Source organism: Eretmochelys imbricata, chromosome 27 (genome assembly GCF_965152235.1).
Source record: "Eretmochelys imbricata isolate rEreImb1 chromosome 27, rEreImb1.hap1, whole genome shotgun sequence".
Classification (NCBI taxonomy): Eukaryota; Metazoa; Chordata; order Testudines; family Cheloniidae; genus Eretmochelys; species Eretmochelys imbricata.
The window spans coordinates 13,842,219-13,860,722 of NC_135598.1; the positions used below are offsets into that span (position 1 = coordinate 13,842,219).

An 18,504-nucleotide genomic window follows, 5' to 3' on the forward strand; every position below is an offset into this window, starting at 1 on the left:
ACTGCGGCTGCCCCCGGCCCCATCCTCCCTTCTCCAGGCTCTGCCAGGACCCCAGGGCGATGCCCAGCCCCGCAGCGCCAGCTTGTGCCCTGAGCCCCCAGGCCAGGGCCCCCCCCCCTTGCTCCAGCCCATGAGCCCCCAGCACAGGCCAGGGCCTCCCCCACTTTGCTCCAGCCAACCCTGCGCCAAGCCCCACCCCCCTTTAAAGCCTCCTGCGCCGGACGCCCCGCCCGGGCTATTCCAACAACCCCCCGCTCCCGGGGGGGGGAGGAGCTTCCCTCCTTCTCCAGGGTGGGCGCGGCGCGGTCACGTGGTTTGTTGTGGCGCCGCCCCCCAGCTGTGTTTCTGGCCAGGTGTTCGCGCTGGGGCCACGTGAGGCCGGGGCCGGGCCCTGGCGGGGAGGAGGCGGCGGAGACAAAGGCCGGCCCCGCTCCAGCAGGTGGGGGGCTGGTTGGGGGGGGCTCTTTGTGGGGTGCAGAGGCTCCCTGGGGGCGGGCTCTGGGGGGAGTCCAGGGGCTTCCTGGTGGCTGGTTAGCAGGTGGCCCCCGGGGGCTGGGAGCTTGTCCACACCCAGCTGTCAGATGGGGGGTGGAGTTTGCACCTGTGCGCCCCTGTTAAGCCGATAACTTTTTATTTAAAACCCTAAGCTCTGTCCCCGCTTCGTGGTGGGCCCTGCCCGCCGGCACTGCTCCAGCCACCCCTTGGCCAGGGCTCCTCTCCCTCTCCCTGGGACGTTGCCCGGCCCCCACTCAGCCCTTGGTCATTCCCTGGGGCGGAGGCTTGTGCATGTGGCTTCCAGGGTCTGTTTTGTGGCAGGCTTTGGGGGCGGGGGGGGTGCAGGTGTCTTTGTTATGAGGGGTTAATTCACCAAATGTGACCCGTCCCCTTGGTAAGAATAACCAGCCCAGTCCGTTTTCCTTCCATCTACGATCGGGCTCTGGGCTCATCCCCGCCCTGCCGGGGCGCTAAGCGAGGTGATCCCGGGAGTCTGAAGAGTCCAGAGCGCTGATGAGCCTCAGCAGATCAATTCCCAGCACTGCCAGAGACTCACCAAGCGAATGTGGGCAAGTCGGAGAATCCTAGACCTGTAGGGTTAAAAGAGACCGCAAGGGCCATCTAGTGTGACCCCCCCCCCCCGCCTTACTCCCTTTGTGCCTCAGCTCCTCGTCTGTAAAATGGGGACAGTGACCTTTCTTTTCCCTACCCCATCTCATCCGTTTGGACTGTAAGGACTTTGAGGCAGGGGCCGTCTCCTCCTAGGGATCTGTATGGCCCACCGCCCGGGGGGCTCTGCTATTGTATGGGCCTCGTAGGCATCACTAGACGGCAAGTAACAGCCTGCACCCGTCACTGCCTCGCTGCTCACCTGTGAAACGTGCGGTGCTTGTGTAACCCACGCACCTCCTCGGTGGGGTGCTCTGTCCCATCTCGTGGCACCGAGACCACTTAGAGAGAGAGAGAGACGATGAGTCTGCTCTACAGCCTGAGCTAACAGCCAGCTGGCTATTAGCTCATGCACTGAACTCCAGAGGCCCCAGGTTCGATCCCACCTGCCGACAACCGGGGTATGTCAGTGTTACGCTTGCTGTCAGTAGCTACATTGGGTGCCAGGGTCCCCAGCACTGGGGTTCAGCTCCTCAAGCTGCCCTTTATTGAGGGGCTTTTCAAAGCTTCAGTAGAGCTTATTTAATCTGGCTCCGTTAACCCTCCTCACATGCACTGAAATCTGCTCCTCTGTTCCATGCACATGCTGACTTATTGCTGGGTCACTCCTAAGCACTGGGCTGCTGGCAGCTTCCTGGGTTGGGAAGGGAAATGCCCCTTTAGGGGGGTGAAACCAAGCTTATGTGGAATTTGCAGACTTACAAGGAGAGTGGTGGGCAGTTCTATCAAAAACCCACCCCCTGCCTCTCACAGCAGAAGCGGGACTGTAAAGCAAATTGGCTTTTTGTTTAATTCTAACTTCTTTCAGTTGGGAAAGAGATCGCACTTTGCTGTCCCTGCCATGCTGGGAGTGCTGACTGCTCTGCCTACACCGAATCTAGTACGGTTCATCGGATTTCCACTAATCACCTGAGGTGCAGAGGGCGGGAGGCTACAAAAGGACCCTGCTGAGCTGGTGTTAACAGGATTTCAGCCTGTCTGGCGGTGTTCAGCCTGGAGTTCTGATAACCACGGAACTGCAAACTGTTCTCAGTGGTAAGCCCCATGTCCATGTGGCTACAGCCGTCCTTTAAACACCTGTCTGGTCTTCATCTTCATAATTCATAGCCAAGTATTTCTTTTGCATCCTGTTGCTTCTGCTTCTGCCTGTTGTGGGAGTTTAAATTCTTTTCCCTGTTACTTTATATTTCACTTATGTCTAGAGGCTCCAGTTGCTCAGCCCTGTGGAAACACATCACTAGTCTCTTCCCGAAAGAGTTCAAAATCCGGACAGACAAAGAGTGGGAGAAATAACGAATATCCTCGCTTTACAGGCGAGGAAGGGAGGCCCAGAGGCAGTAAGCGGCTTGCCCGAGGTTGCCCAGTGACAGAGCTGCAAATTAAACCCAGATCTCCTGAGTCCCCGTCCAGAGCCACCACCCTGAGACCAGCCTCTCTCCCACCCTTTTATTTCTTCACATTCTGGTGGAGAAATTGTCGCAACCTTCTGAAGTGGGGAGATGACACTGGCTTGAGGTCCCCTCCAGAATGAGCAAGGGCCTTGCTCAGGATGCTTAGTGGCGTGTGGCTTCGTGTGCAACTTTGCATGGTGTCATGGTTTAAAAAGTAAAGCTTCTGTGTAGCTGGGACTTGGGAAGATCCTTGCTCCTGTATGGTTTCCTCTGTGCCCTTCAGGGTGCTGGCCACACGTTTCCTGGAGCTTGTCTATGTGGGGACATTGAAGGAAGATTAAGCTAAAGTGAATTAAGCCCACGTCACTTCTGAATGAGAGCGTCTACACAGGATGCTTTAACTGTAACTTCACGCCTTTCATTTGTCTTCTCTTTCCAGAAAGTCCCCATGTAGACAAGCACCAAGTCTCAGTCTCCTTTTTGCAGAACCGGACGGTGGACAACGTTTGTGCCAAGGTGGCTTGAAAACCAGTAGGACTTAAGAGCCTAGGTACTGGTGAAAATTTTACCCAATGTTGTTTAACTTATGAATGAAAAATAATGTACAGAATACAGCCAGAGGTTTACCAAACTCTTGGTGGGTGTAATAAATACAGAGGAAAACAAATGCTGCTTCTCTTTGCAAATGCTCTCTGGAAGGAATTGACAGCATCTCTCTCCTTCCCCTTTACACGGATGTGCCAATGCCCATCGGAAACTGAAACTGAACTGCCTTGCGATGTTGCCTTTCAGCGAAAGCGGGAAAGATGCGGTTGCCTGGAAGCATCACACCAGTGGTGAATGTTGGAACCAAGAGAGAGACTAGGACCCCGAAGAATGGGAGTGTGGCAGGTAAGAGACAGAGTGACCTTTTCCTTGGGTCCTTCGGAGCTACTGCTCCGGCTGAGAGGGTCAGCCACTCAATACAGGGTTCTCTCATGGGTTGTTACACTTTGGGAGGTGACGAGAGACTCTCCTGGGGCTGACCGGAGACCGCAACAAAGAGAGAAAGGATCCCTCGGGTCATCCCACTGAAGTAGTAGTCCCTGTCCCTGGCTCTAGATATTCCTGCTAACTGAAATGCAATGGCCAATAATCTGCTGGATCTAGGGTGTTGTAAGGGGCAGTGTGCTCAAAGTGTGATGCCTCCTGCATGTGGCTGCCATCTTTCCCATAATCCACACCCTCTTCCTCACAGAGCTGCCCGGCTCTTCGTGAACCTGACGAGTCCCTGCCCACAAAGGCGCACGCACGACGAGTTCGCTGTTCTAATTCTAGTTGGGCCAAGCCAAGGGCCAGGCTGCCAAGGGCGCTTTTTACCGCGAATAAAATGGAGCAAACGCTGCCTCCTTTGATACCAGTAGGGCGGTGCTGGCCATGGAGATTGCAGGTTCCAGTGTGAGTAGTGTATCTTTCTGCCTCGCTCGCGATGGACCATTGCCTAGTCCCTGAAGGCTGCACCCCCAGATTGTCTGTCCATAAAGTCATCTGTGGGCTGCACTGTGTCTGCCCCGATTCAAATAGGCTTAGAGCCCAGTCCGGCGGGGGTGGGGAAGGAAAAGCACTCTTCATTGTTTTTCATGTGCTGGGATTATTTGGATTTCAGGTGTCACTTCCTGCCAACATGGGGGTTAACTGTTTTAATCACCGCCCTTACCACATAGGTGGTGATTGGGCCATGCCAAGTCACTTGCAGGTGGGAAGTGTGAAAACCAGTTTGCACAATTTACACCTTATCCGCCAGCTCTGAAGAGGCAGCTCCTCCCATCTCGAAGTTAGGTTTGTCTGTTTGCTTTTGGAGATAAGCCTCAGTCCCCAGGAACTATGAGAGAGTGAATGCAGTACTCACTGGAGAATAGCTTTACGATTTGTATTTAGCTAGTAGGGAAACCTGCATGATTTTGCCTCTTGGAGAAAAAAAAACAGGACAGGAGGAGAGGAGGAATAACACATAATTCTTAACTAGAATCCCCCCTCCCAAGCCCCCCAGTGCAAACATCCCTGTATTTTGGATTGGGCCCACATTGTGATATAGGTGAACGCTAGTGGCGAAATTTTAAAAAGGTTATTAGTATTGTGCAGGGGGAGAGGATTTTCTTACTGGGTTTGCACCACAGGAATGATAAACAAGCTATTGAGCTTGTCTGCGTGGCCTAGCAGTTACATGTAGCTTGTGAATATACCATTTTTACCCAGTGGGATGTGGCCCCGCCATCCCCCCCAAGTTGGCAGCCAAACTTCTGTTTCCTTTTGAGAAAATGATGTCTCGAATAGAGACTGAGCCCTGGCGTGAACAAAAACCTTCTAGCACAACCGTTCTGCCCTTCCAAGGAAGTTGATCATGTTTATTGTCCAGGTGGAAGATGTTTTATCTTGTCCATTCCCTTTCGCATACCCAACAAAACCCCAGTTCTTTTGCCTTGGGGAAGAAAATACTCTGACTCTTGTGCTGTTCTGAGCAGAAGGATTAGTGGATGGTTATTTTGGGTCCAAAGACTAGTCCTGCTTTGCCTTTCCTGTTTGGCTTCTTGTCTTGCTGTCACGCTCGAGCAGATGTTCATTCTCCAGCAGTTCAGGTGAAAAAGATTGCAGTAAGATATTGGGCATCTCTGAACCTGTCTGCTCTGCTTGGGCACCAGGACTAGATCTTTCTGCTTCCTCCCCAGTGCTCAGACATCCCACAGGTTCATTATCATTAGGGTGGATCGCATCACACAGTGGAGATACAGTCAAAGTAGAAACAGTCTTTCTTCCCCCTCACTTGGCTCGTGGGGTGGTGAGTGAGGTCTCTATCTAAGCCCTATCTGAAGCCATAGCTTATGTCATGTGGGAAACTTGTTAACTTTGTGTGTTATGGCAGCACTAGGAGCCCCAGTCGCAGACCTGGCTCCCGTTGTGCGAGGTGCTGTACAAAGACAGAACAAAAGAGCTCACGCTCTGTGTAAGACAGACAGATGGGGGGAGTACAAGGGAACAGTTAGACCACAATGGTCAGCGTGGTGTTAGAGACAAGCTGCAGACACGGTGTCCTAAGCCATAATCCGTTCCCTGCTCTGCCTTCCCAGCATGCCTCACCTCCAGGTTTCCCATTGCTGGAGCCACACACTAGAAAGCAAGAGGAGAGGGGAGGGTGGGTCACTGGTGGTAGAAACTGTTCCGTGTAACCTCTTGGAAGCTGCAAAGGGAGGCTGAACTCCTCACCCTGCTGTGTGTACATTGTTATTCGAGGGTTGCGTGCAGTTAGGGTGGAGGGGGAGGTCAGTGAACAAAACAGTAAAACACTTGGGGTTGGGGTGGGTGGGGGAATATTTCTAGATGAGACTTCACACACACACACGCATTGTTTTGGTGGGGTGTGGGCAGAGCGCCTTCCAGGGAGCTGTCAGCATAGGTGGAGTAGAGACGAACGGTAGCAGTTGTTTTTCTTCATTTGAACCTCTGCAAAAAGCCACAGCTAAAGGGCACCTCTTCTACGCAAGTGAGAGAGAGATTATCAAAGCCAGCTGCCATGGAGAGGGGAGGTATCAGTTTGCAGCAAACGCGATCATTTTCCCCTTAAAGCATAGTAAACGAACACTCGGCAATACAGAACCAGCCCTTCTGATTTCATGAATGGCAGAGTCCATGTGTAGATGAGGAGCAGTATGGTACAGTACAGCCCCAGCTGTGAGGATGGATCGTGGAAACGTGGGAATCCTTCAGAGAGAGGGAGCTGTACTAGAAGCTTTGACAATAGTGGCTGTAACTGAAGTTAAAGCCTTGCCAGCGTTAGGCTCCATTGAAGTTGAGCATCTAAAACTAACTTCTAGTTTCTGCATATTGGACAAGAACTGCAGCTGCAGGCTTTACAGCAGTGGTGGGCAACTTGCGGCCCATCAGGGTAAGCTGATTGTGGGCAGTGAGACATTTTGTGGACAGTCAGTGTCCACAGGCATGGCGCCCTGTAGCTCCCAGTGGCCGCGGTTCGCCATTCCCGGCCAATGGGAGCTGGAGGAAGCGGCAGTCACCACATCTGTGTGGCCTGCAGCTCCCATTGGCCAGGAATGGCAAACCGCGGCCACTGGGAGCTGCAGGGGGCCGTGCCTGTGGACATTGACTGTCCACAAAATGTCTTGCGGCCCACAATCAGCTTACCCTGATGGGCCGCAGGTTGCCCACTGCTGCTTTACAGGGACTGCATGTGTGAACATTAGCAGCTGGGAGGAGGGTCAGTTTTTATTAACTGGCTGCAAACTATCCTAATATGGTAACTTTTTGCCAGCTGTATTCACAGTCTTTTGCCTAAGAAGATAGGCATTGCTATGCTACACTGGATCTTACCAACAGTCTGTCTAGCCTGGTATCCTGTCTTTGACAGGAGACTTCACAGAAAGGTGCTAGAAACCTTATAATGGACAATTATGGTATCATCCACGTATAGGAGAAGTTTTTTCCTGACCCCTATCAGTTAATGGCTGTCCTGTCCTGAAGCCTGAGGATTGTGTTTTCTAACCATGTTTTAAAATACTAACCAATGTGTCTGTGGATGTTCTCTTCCATATAAACCTTTCTAACTGTTGAGTCCTGGATCAAGCTTTTGGCCTCAGGCAGTGAGTGCCATGGGCTAGCTATTTTTTTCATGCAGCTTATTTCTTTTACCAGTTTTAAATTTGATACATTTCAAATTTACTGACTGGCCCCTGGTGTTTCTCTGTTGCATTCCCCTCTTATTTGTTTCAGAGTAACAGCCGTGTTAGTCTGTATTCACAAAAAGAAAAGGAGTACTTGTGGCACCTTAGAGACTAACCAATTTATTTGAGCATAAGCTTTTGTGAGCTACCTCTGAACTAAACAACCCCAGCCTTTCCACCCGCTCTTCATAGGAAAGTATCTCCAGGTTTCTAATTGTTTTTTCTCTTGACTATCTCTGAACTCCACCTATTTCTACTGTGTTTCCTTTTCTGAGAGCGGGTGTCCAGATCATAACACGGGAGCCCAGAGGAGGCGACCCTCTTGAATGGCATTATGTCGTGTTTTGGTGTTTTCCACCCCATCCCATCTGGAACAGCTGGAAGGATACACCTTTACTTCAGATAATACTGGGAAGAGGGCAGCGTTGGGCTAGAGGGCTGTAGAATATACAGAAATTGAGAGCACCAAAGGTTACATTCAAGGCAACATTTTTTCAATGAGCTGCATAAAACTGTTGTTTAAGCCCGAATTGCAGCGCTAACCTCCCAAGCATAACATGATGCTTTAGAAAATCCAGCTGTTCCTTATCTCTACCCAGGGGGTGTGTCACAGTCAGCTGATGCCTCCTGAGGAAAACCTTTATTTGTAGAACTCATTTGATCAGCAAGAGCTTTAATGTAAGTCAGATTCCTTCCCTCCATGATCACCAGCATAACCTAACTCTGACACCTTGGAAGACTCTGCCTTCAACTGAGGGATGCCACCAGAAGTGGATACGCTCTGAAGCTGCTGCAATGATGCTGGTTTTCTGCAGACTCTATAGTGATCAGATGAACAAGGGGAGGCTGAAGTCTCTAAAGTGACCTAGGGACCTGAACACTCCAGTTAATGGATGGTGACGTGTCTAAATCCCTGAGCCTGCTCCGAAAAATCTTGTCTGCCGAATGCAAGCAGAGCAGTCTGTGTAGGGACCACTTACCGACGTTTCCCACAAGGTGTCAGCATCCCTTAAAGAGAGCTCAGTCAGTGTTCCTGTCCCACAGCATGCAGGCTGTTTTACCCAGACAGGCCTTCGCCTGGTCCCAGGGAAGCTTTCCAGGAGTTAATACCCTTGCATCTCTTTATTATCTAACACAGTGGAAAGGGAGGAAGTCGAAGAGAAGAATATGCCGTAGAAATGTTCATGCGGCTGTACGTTCTGCAGCTGTCAGGATCCAAAGCAAGGTCCGTAGCCACACACTGACTGCTTTCCACGTGCAAAGAGCAAAGCAATTGCATCAGCATGTGAGTTTTAAAGCATAAACTAGACACTGCTTGATGTGTTCTGTCTGTTCCTGGAACCAGACGGGTAACAGGCAGCCTCTTGTCCTACTCCTGAGACAGCAATTCAATAACTAGGTTAGGAAGTTGTCTACCCTGGTGGTAGCACTTGCTTCCAGAATTGTTGGGCCTCTTACACGAGTTACTGCACAGTGTGTTCTGAGTTTGTGCCCAGGTTTAGAAGCAGCTGCCTGCCACTGTTTTTTTTTTTTTTGCAGCTCTTTGCTTGTTTTAGCAGGCACTGCGTTTGCTCTGTTGAGCGTGAAAGACCATCCTGTCACTTGCATTTGTTTATTAGTTACAGTCTGATAAGCAAGCCCGATTGTTTTCCCTAAGACACCCTCTCTACTCAGAACAGCAAACAGTTTGTGTGTGCAAGAGCAAAAGGCAATCCAAGTGTCTGCCTTGTTTCTAATGGCTTCTTATAGCAGCTCAGCGTAATTGCCACTTACAGACCATTGTCTGGTATTGTAATGTCTCCTAACACGCTGATCGGTGATCTGAATTGGAGACTGCCCTTGGAATTCAGATCTTATGCAGTTAGCCAAGCTGTCCCTGTGTGGCTAGTGGCATGGTCCCGGTGATGTGGCTCTGGATAATGATTTCACTTAGCATGAAGACAGCCCTGCATTGTAAGAGTGCAGAGAATGCTGAGCCAGGGCTAATGCTGCTTTCATTTCAAAGTGAACTCTGGGCTGGATCAACCAAAATCCTGGCAGTAGAACAGATAAGGACAAGGCCAGCAGCAGCGTGTGCTTCCCCTGCAAACGCCTCAACCTGCATCTAGAGGGGGATATTTAATCTCCCTGGTCCTTTAAGGACCTTATCCTGCAAGGTGAATGGTGACCTCAACTCTTGTCAAAGTCCATAGGAATTGAGCATGCTGGGCATGTAGCAGGATTTGACCTCTCTGTGGCCTAGGAACGCTCTCTGGCCTGTACTCTCCAGGGGTCACATCATAAATGGCCCGCTTTGGCCTTCAGATCTCGGCATTTATCTTCGGCCTCTCTGCTGAGCCTGCCAGTAAAGGGGCCAGCTATTAGTGCCACTTCTGGTGTGGACCCCTGTCCCAGTGGGGGGCTGGACTGAAACCCCTCCCCGCCCCCATTCATCCCACATTGGCCATGGATGGGTTGGATTCCAACCTGTGCCTGACCTGAATGCCTGATATGGTGAAGAGCAAATTGTCACATGGGAATTTGCAGACAGCTTGGGAAATCTGTTGTCTGCACAGTGTATATAGTTGTATTCTGTCCAGTCAGTTTTCAGTCTTCTTCGCGGGACTCCTTAGACACAGTCTGCAGACAGAGCATGTGTTGAAAACCACTGCCCTAATCTGTGCATTTCATCTGTATTCTGTCTTCAGATAGGTTCCCTTCACAGGAAGAGTGACATGTTTACATTTCAGCCGCTGGTCACTGCAGAATTATTGCAGTGGACGGCTTAGGCCATGACCCACATACCAGACACAGGGCTTTATGGGGAAAGAATCCTTTTTATTAGTGATATAAAATGAATTAACTTGCAAGCGGGAGATCACCACTTCTGCTGGGCAGGGGTACGCCCCCTGCCCTCCAAAACATTGGTGTGAGAGCCAAGGGATTAGCCAGAAAGCCTGGTGAATTGTTACAGACCTGAGGCATCCTGCTTAATCACATCCTGTTTGTGTATCCACGCCCGCACCCCTGTGTATTGATCCCCGCCAAACAATTCTTGGATGGCTGGAGGGAAATACATGGTGTTGCTGGCGCGTGATCGGTTTAAGTCTGTGCTGCAGTTTTGTCTGCTCCTGACAGACAATGGCCCTGCTGCAAGAAAGAAGCAGAAGCCTCCAGGCACAGGCACCGTTTCTGTCCCCCATGCCGGTCACTGGAGCTGCGGAGGGGACATTGGGGCGTTCCCTGCACCATGTTGATGCAGGAGCCTGGATTGCAATGCACGGCTCCTTCCCTGCTCTAGTTTAGGGGTGGCTGGGAGCGCTCTCGAGTCAGCATCTTCACGCACAGTCCCAGCTGCTCGGGGAGAGGGCAGAAGTGAGTCAAATGAAGGGCCTCATTGTATTGGTGAGTTTCAAAGGGTGCATCTTGTCCAGTCCTCTTTGGCCAGAAGAACAATGGCTCTGACACAGGGGCTGGTGGAAGTGGCTCTGGTTACGACCAAATATAAAGGGGCAAATACATCTCCTCGCTCCGTCTTCTGGGGACGCCGGTGGCAGGACAGTGCGATGTTCAGCCGTGCAGTTCCCTGAGTAGGATGCTGGGCCGAGAAGCTGGGGTTCGAAGGCTATTTCAGGTCTCGGTGGTGGTGGCTAGCAGGCCTGTTCCTGGGTTTCTCACTGTCTGCGGTGCGCTTTCAAACAATCCCCAGTCTGATGCTGGAGCTTGCTCGGACATCGCAGCCATGTGGCGTGCTCCTGCTTGTAGGATTACCTTGGGGCTGCATCAGAAGCAGCCGGCACGGAAGACATGGTGCTCAATTGTCATTTATCTTATTTGCCAGCCCTCTTGCAGCCCCTTCTAAAGCGCTTGTGAAGTCGGGCCCTTGTGCAGCACTGCTCCGTGCGAGGAGGTAATCCTGTGGTTAGGGTTGGGGGCGTTGAGTGTATCTGGTCTTGACGCCTGAGGCACCTCTGGGAACGTTCAGCTATGCCAAAGAAAGTGCTCTGCCACTGAGTTGTCAAAACCTCTTCAGAGGAGCCCTGCATGGCTGCCGGCAGAAGCTGTGCAGCCCGCACTTGCTGTTAGCTGGGTTTAGTCATTCTGAGAGAGGCTGTTTCCCCCTTGTCTTCTCCCTCCCAGCCCAGACACCACTGTACCGACTGTTTCTGCCCGATTGAATGCTGCATGTGGGGTCCTTGGGAGCCTTCACAAACTCTTCCCACAAAACCACCAACTCTTACTTGCCAGGCTCTGCTGGCGGGACGTAGATAACGTTTAAATGTTGCGTGTCATGGCAACAGCCAGGGTCTGCCCACGCTGGGACCAGGGCCCTCCTGCACTGGACAGCTTGCGAACATGTATCGGGCGGTTCCCTGCAGTCTCGAGTAAGGACGAACAAGATGTAAAGTTGGTGGGGGTGGGCGGGGATAATGGAGGATGGGGAAGGGTGGTGTGGGAATGTCAAAGTTGCATAGACCAGCTGTGCTCAGACCAGCTGTGCTCGTTAAATGAGAGTGAGTGATGGCTACACAAGCCAGTCACCATGTAGACAGGTTACCTTGCCCCAGGCAGAAGCAGAAAGAAGTGTGTCTTCCCCTGCCTTGTAACTGGGGTGGGTGGCACTTCGGTGAATTGAAATGGAAGGTTGTCTGGGATTAATGTCAGTTCACAGGTCTCTCTGACGACTCCTCCTCCTTTCTGGAACTCCACTGTGAGGAGTTGAGGGTCTGAGATCCCTCCTGCTGACGTATGGAGGAGCTGTGGGGCCTACTCATATGGTTGGGTGCTAATCACTTTGGGCACATCTGAAAATTTTACCCAAATTCCAAGTGACTTAAAAGCATAACTTCCCTTGACTTTGGCCAAGATTTTCAAAAGTGACTTGGGTTGTTTGTAGTTTTTCGGGGCCATGCATGAGACACCTTAAAGGGGCCTGACTGTCAGAAGGTGGGCGGCTTTCTCAAAAACAGGTCCTTTGACCTGCTTTCCATTGGGGCACCAAAAGCTGGAGGCACCTGAAATCTCTAGTCGCTTCTGAAAACGTACAAGGCTTCATCCGTACGCTGGTCGGGTGCCAAAGTTGCTTTTGAAAATGGGTCTTAGGCTCATCGCTCATGGGGGTCTTAGGCACTCATGGAAACGTTACCCTTCCTCACGAACTCCTGCCTGCGCTGTCTGGAGTGTGGGAATACTTGTTGCTGAAGTAAAGTGGGGCTGAAAAGGTGCAAAATAGCATTTCTGGAGAAGAGTTTGCAGGGGCTCTTCTGAAATTCTTCAAGCCTTTCCGTGCAGTTACGGAGGAACCTGCTGCTCTGATATCAAAGCAGCTTCGGAATAGGTAATTGATAGCCGCAATGTTTTATTCAGTAAAACTTAAAAATAGGTACAGCTTGGATGGTTCTGGGTGTCTCCTGGGGTTTTACCCCTGTACTTTTGTGTATGTCAGAGATTCATACAGATCTTCATCCAAGGCTCACTGAAGTCAACAGAAATACTCCCATTAACTTCAGTGAACTTTGGATCAGGCAAATGGTGAAACAGGAGGGAGCTAGAACCAAGTAGGGGAAAAAACTCAGCAGCCTGTTTCTTTAACAGTCAAATACCCAAGACTTCAGTTCGTTAGCTGATGCCCGTCCGACTGCTTTGCACGTGAGCTGGCTTGGGTGTTTCCTCCCTTCTTAAAACTTCAGATCTACCCCTAACTCACACGTTGTCAGAAACGGTAGGCCCAACCTCCGTATGGCACCTGGCACTTGTGTGCCCTGCAAAACTGGGACTTTATTATCAAACAAAGCCACACAACTAGCTAGAAAATAAATAGCTGTTCAATACCTTGTTTTAGACAATTAAATGAAAAACAAAGCAGCTAGAAGGGAAGTGGTAGTTTCAGTTCCCACAATCTGCAGCTTTGCGTTCGTACTGCAATGGCAAGAACGCCAAATCCTGCCGAAAGTTGCTCTCTGTTGAGAACTGTTGAGCTTCTGCTCGCCAAGGCAAGATTTGAAGAATTTTTTGTACCAGTTGTTGGCATGAAGGCTGCCTAAATCAGTGTTGGGAGAGACAGCTGCCTTCTGTGTCTTAGGTGTTTGCAGGAGAAATAGACCCTTGACACAAGATCTTGCTGGATGATTAAAGTAAAAAATGTCTTCCAGCAATGCTTTGTCTGTAACTTAAAATTCTGTGTGTGTCTGGTGACTTGAGATTTTAATACACTGTTGACAAAATCACATAAGTTTACTTTTCTGTCTTAATGAGCAAGGGGAAATCTCATGCATTTAAGAATACCTAGCTCTTACTTACCTCCTTTGTAAAGTATCATTATCCCCATTTTACAGATGGGGAAACTGAGGCGTATAGTGTGACTTGCCCAAGGTCACATGGGAAGCCAGTGGCAGAGCTGGGACTAGAAACTACATCTCCTAAGTCCCAGTCCAGTGCTCTGTCCTATAGGCCACACTGCTCCTCTACATACCCTGTCTTTGGGTGGAAACACTGAAGCATGTCTAAAATTCTTCAGGACTGTATAAAAACTGAAGCCAGCTTAGCAGTGTCCTCTCCAGCTATCTTCATTTGGGGTCAGCGATCTGGTTGCCCCAAAGAACTGCAGTGCACATGCACTGTAAGGGGCTTTCAGAGCAGAAACAGCTCAGGTACTGGGCCATGATTGTCAAATAGTCTACTACCACTAAACAGCAAAGCTTTACTGTGCATCTTCCTATGGCTTTGCTATTCTTACCTTTTGAGCTCGAGTCCCATAATTAACACAGAATGACTCCAGCCATAAGCTACCAGTTTAGAAAGACATCTTTAAAAAAATTGTCAAGTTTCCCCCTTTTCACATATTTTGTTTTATGGTCACCAATATTCTCAGCCCTGAGTGCACTGTATTAAATGCCTGTTCTCTAATATCTTGTTCTCTTCCAGCTCTCCCAAGCAAACTCTCATTATATCAGGAGCCATAAGGAGGGTAAGGCTGTCTAACACTGTATCTTGTAGCCTAGCATTGTATTGCTGTTCATACCCGTAGCTTTTTCAGTGTGTTTTGTGGGGATCTGTTTCCCTCCATGGACCTGTACCTCTTGTAGGAACAACCAGACAGAGACTTTTGTGTATTTCCGAGCTTCTCTTCTGGTCCCTGCATGTATTGGCTCAGGAGTTCCCGACCTGGGCTAACTTCCCAGGGGGGAGGCAAGGGCCAGTTGCAAGCAGGATTCCTACCATGCTGCCCTTCCCATATTGCTAACTGGGAATGATGGTCCTGGCTAGATTGACGGGGGATCCTTGATACACAAAGGGCTCAAAACTGCTGTATTAAATCCATCAAATGTAGCTTTAAGAGGAGACAAACTCCTCTGTAGAGCTGCTAATAACAATAAAAACTAGTAGTAACGATAAAAATTCCTCTTATAAAGTGTTCGTCACCAGTAGGTCTCCAAGTGCTTCACACTCCTGTGTTTCTCCTCACAACACCCCTGGGAGGCAGGGCAGGGCTGTTATTCCCCATTGTACAGCTGCGGGAACTGAGGCATGGAGAGGCTAGGTGACTTGCCCAAGGTCCCATAGGAAGTCTGTGCAGGGACTTGAACCTAGGCCTCCCACATCTTAAGCTAGTGCCCAAACCACTGGAACATCCCGCTACTGGCTGGCTGACAAGCATAAGAGCAGCCAGACTGGGTCAAACCAAGGATCCATCTAGCCCAGTGTCCTGTCTTCTGACAGTGGCCAATTGCAGCTGCCCCAGAGGGAGTGAACAGAACAGGGAATCATCAAGTGATCCATCCCGTCGCCCATTCCTAGCGTCTGGCAAACGGAGGCTAGGGACACCGTCCTTGCCCATCCTGGCTAATAGCCACTGATGGACCTATCCTCCATGAAGTTATCTAGCTCTTTTTTTGAACACTGTTATAGCCTTGTCCTTCACAACATCCTCTGGCAAGGACTTCCAGAGGTTGACTGTGCATTGTGTGAAGAAATACTTCCTTGTGTTTGTTTTAAACCTGCTGCCTATTTCATAACATCCTCCCCACTTCCCAAACTCTGACACTCCCCACCCGCCATTTGACAAACTGAACCAGGCCTGCGTTAGGAGGTGGGGAGGAGAGGGGAGCTCTTAGCCCACCACCTGCTGCTGAGTGTGTTACTGCTCCTCCTTGTGACCTACGTTCATTTAGTCAAGGTCTGTCCGATTTAGCCCCTACTCATTCTTTCAAGGGCAGCAAAGACTTCCCTCCCGCCACTGCCCAGGTGGTTCACGAGAAACTGCAGCCCTGCCTGGAGAAGTTTGCCCCACAGCAACGCATCAATCACCACATCCACCAGCCCCGCAAGTGACCCAGCAGGAAGCAGCACCTGGGCCTGAAAGGATGAGGATGAGCACATGAGAGAAGGCTAAAAACAGACTGGGGAGCAAAGCCAAATCTCATGCTGAGCCACACAGAACAACAGCGTCCTTTGTATTTAGTGAGGCTTGAAACCAGTTCACCCTTCATTTCTCCCTCCTCCCCCAAGGTTCAGTCAATGGCTAGAGCTTTTAAGACTCCCTTATAAAATAGATTTCAGAGTAACAGCCGTGTTAGTCTGTATTCGCAAAAAGAAAAGGAGTACTTGTGGCACCTTAGAGACTAACCAATTTATTTGAGCATGAGCTTTCGTGAGCTACAGCTCACTTCATCAGATGCATACCGTGGAAACTGCAGCAGACTTTATATATACACAGAGAATATGAAACAATACCTCCTCCCACCCCACTGTCCTGCTGGTAATAATGAACCTGGATTTGTGCAGGAAATGGCCTAACTTCATTATCATGCACATTGTGTAAAGAGTTGTCACTTTGGATGGGCTATCACCAGCAGGAGAGTGAATTTGTGTGGGGGGGTGGAGGGTGAGAAAACCTGGATTTGTGCTGGAAATGGCCTAACCTGAAGATTACTTTAGATAACCTATTACCAGCAGGACAGTGGGGTGGGAGGAGGTATTGTTTCATATTCTCTGTGTATATATAAAGTCTGCTGCAGTTTCCACGGTATGCATCTGATGAAGTGAGCTGTAGCTCACGAAAGCTCATGCTCAAATAAATTGGTTAGTCTCTAAGGTGCCACAAGTACTCCTTTTCTTTTTATAAAATAGAGAGAGCTATGTTTGTTTGCGGGGGTGGGGGGGCAGAATCAGGGAGCCAGCCTTAGTAAGCTGGAGCAGTCTGTTCATGTCTGGAGCAGTATGGATTGAATTTGGATCCCAGCCCTTAAAATGGTGATGGCTTTCTCTTAAGCTCTCTAAGTGACTCGGAGAAGCAGTAGTGGTCGTCATGCGGAATCCAGATGGCTGAATGGACACGTAGCCAGCTGTCCTGCTTTTTATGTGGTGCAGGTGGGGTCTCCTTAATGGGGACAAGAGGTGCAGTTCTTGGCTGTAGGAGGATGGGGTGGACGTGCTTGGCATTGAACACTTGCCAGAGAGGGAGGAAAAGAGGGCTTTTTGTGACTTGCACTATTTTCTATGGCTCTGTGTAGTGACCACAGGCTGAAGGGAACAGGGAATGAGGAAAGGACCAACAAACTGGTTGGCTACAGAGCAACCTCAGTGACACCAAGACTGCCTTCAGTCTTCACTGACTAGTGAGATAACTCGGTGCTTTGAAAGAGAACATACCGGTTTGAATTCTGATTGGTTTTGCCTTTTGGAGGGGGCCAGCTGAACTTTGAGACTAATTACATGGTTTCGCCTGGTCCCTTCTAATGCACTGGGAATTTATCTTCACACTGCTGTGGAGCTGTTCTTTATGGCCTGGACTCTGTTTTATTTCTCTTTCTGTGCCTCTATGTTTGGGATGTTTTTTCTACATTTAAAAATAGCAAGTCCATTAGCAGAAGAGTTCAGTATTAGTCCAGATTAATTACGGACTGGTTTGGTTTTGCCTTGCCCTGCCCTGCCCTGAACGTAGCTTCTAGAGACTGAATTGTGCCTCTACTTTGTTGTTGTGCTGTGTGTATTTTGACAGACGTGTGGTCAGGAGCTGGGCTCTGAAAATGCCTGAACTTGAGTGTCATGTAGCTGGTTCCAGACCCCCTCTGTAAAATGCTTGTGTGAAGTGTTGGTAGTATCTAGTTAAACCTGGAATCCCCTCTTCTAAATTCAGGCAGCAGGGCCCCTAATTAACTAAAATTATCTTGTCTGCATCATTCATAAAAAATTCTTCCTGGTGATCTTGTGGTTGGTTTGGTTAATTGTCTTTTTAAATAAAGGTTTAAAACTGAAATTCACATGAATCCCCTGAGCAGTTAAGTCACTTTTCTCTGTCGTTTGCCAATGGAGGGCATTAAAAGCTGGGCCACCCCTGGGCAAGTGGGATGGTGGGGTATATACAGCTTCTTCTCAGGCTGTAATCTGAGAAGGTTGTTAATGGACCTCGGCTGTAACATTCTAAATGAAGATCTGAACTTGCCCAAAGATCCAGGGTTTTCAGATTGAGAAGCTGGGATCAGATCCACCTCTAGCAGGACAGGTCGGCGTTCTGTACCCACACCACGGGAGAGACCGATCGTAAACTGTAGCCTTGCAGCAGCTCAATGGTCAGGCAGACTTGGAGGTCTGATGGATCTGATCCAGAGTCTGTCGAAAGGCTCCCATTGAGTTCAGTGGGCTTTCAGTCAGTCCTTACGCCCTGACCTTGCAGAGGCTTGCTTGAGGGAGCGGCGTATGCCGCGAGAGACCCACAGGGCAGGGCAGTAATTGCAAAATTAAGACATTAGTATATCATTGGTTTCTATGCAGTAGAGTTGCACCTGCTTACCGAGTTGGTAAATTTGGCCTGAGCTGTATTAAAAACCCTCTTCTCGTATATTTGCCACCTCAAACAGTATGGTGGTGGTGCATCCTTTAGATATCTCTTATTGCTACCGGTGCATCCTTTAGATATCTCTTATTGCTACCTGAAGTGTGGGCTGACTTTGAAACTGGTTGAATGCTTTAGCGCTAGAGAGGAACCTTTAGTAACTTGCGTTGCTTGGTGAAAGCCGAAAGGAGCCTTATTCTCTAGGGGCTGAAGCCTAGGGGTGTGTGTGTGGGGGGGGCTTCTGGTGTCACCTGAGGTTTTGTTCCCCTTTGATTCCATGCACCTCAGGATCCTGACTGTGACTGACACCTGACCTGCTCTGTTATGAACGGCAAAAAGGATATTTTTGTTTGGCCTCGTGTTCATCTGAAGTAATACCTGCCCTGGAGCAGGTGACAGTGTGGCTTCTTGACCAGGGATTTAGAAG

The 18,504-nt window shown here is 49.8% G+C and overlaps 1 long non-coding RNA gene across 3 annotated transcripts; it reads left to right on the forward strand.

The window, feature by feature from the left end:
• The first annotated feature begins 348 nt into the window (after positions 1-348).
• On the forward strand, positions 349-14,224 carry LOC144257970 (uncharacterized). 3 transcript variants are annotated; one of them, XR_013344620.1, is made up of 5 exons: positions 349-439; positions 1,973-2,199; positions 2,995-3,105; positions 3,348-3,446; positions 14,168-14,224. It is a non-coding gene; the product is annotated as an uncharacterized LOC144257970 (long non-coding RNA). The 3 variants fall into 3 exon arrangements; XR_013344619.1 differs by lacking the exon at positions 14,168-14,224 and adding an exon at positions 3,793-3,957; XR_013344621.1 differs by lacking the exons at positions 349-439; positions 14,168-14,224 and adding exons at positions 605-1,064; positions 3,793-3,957.
• Positions 14,225-18,504: the final 4,280 nt, after the last annotated feature.